Source organism: Silurus aristotelis (genome assembly GCF_946808225.1).
Source record: "Silurus aristotelis genome assembly, chromosome: 4".
Taxonomy (NCBI): domain Eukaryota; kingdom Metazoa; phylum Chordata; class Actinopteri; order Siluriformes; family Siluridae; genus Silurus; species Silurus aristotelis.
Window position 1 is genome coordinate 591,063 of NC_139577.1, and position 767 is coordinate 591,829.

Here is a 767-nt window from a genome sequence, read left to right on the forward strand (position 1 = left end):
ATTCATTCCTCCTGACCTTAGCTAGTCTGACCTTATATAATTATATACCTTCTGGGAAATGAGCAGCTCTTGTAAATAAGGAATTCAATTGTTTTCTCATCCAGTGCTCCACTTAGAGTCGCTTAAATTTTAGATTAAAAAAATATCGAACTGTAAGTGCAATTTAATAGTGAATAAAAAAATAAAGATATACTGTGCCTTAGTGTGACTAAATATCTGAATTTCTGAATATTTCTGAATTACTGATGGTGCATTTTGTTTAATACACAGTCAGTGATTTTAAGGTGACATTTTTGATAAAATAACCGAGTCCTCATTAATCCAGTATGTTTCATCAGAGTAACTTTCACAGCTCAGAGGTCGAATACTTGTGCAAGCAAGTTTTTTTTTTTTTCCAATGATAAAAATCATATTAAAACAACTGATTGAATTTTTTAGTGTCACTTTCAAATAAAACATCGAACCGAGTGAAATTCTAATGCACCATTTATAATTAAGTAATAACACAGAATTGCTCAGGTGTCTGAATACTTTTGCAGGGTGCTGCATGTGGCTGGTCAGATCATAAACAATAATAACGTAATGTTCATGATGTTTAAGATGTGGACAAATTTACCAGATCTCCATCCAGTCAAGCGTCTGTGGGACGTTCTGGACAAACATGTCGAAACCATGGACTCATCAGTTAATGAAGGATCTGCTGCTGACGTCTTGGTGTCAGATACCACATCAGACCTTCAAAGGTTTTTTGGAGTCCAGGCACAAGA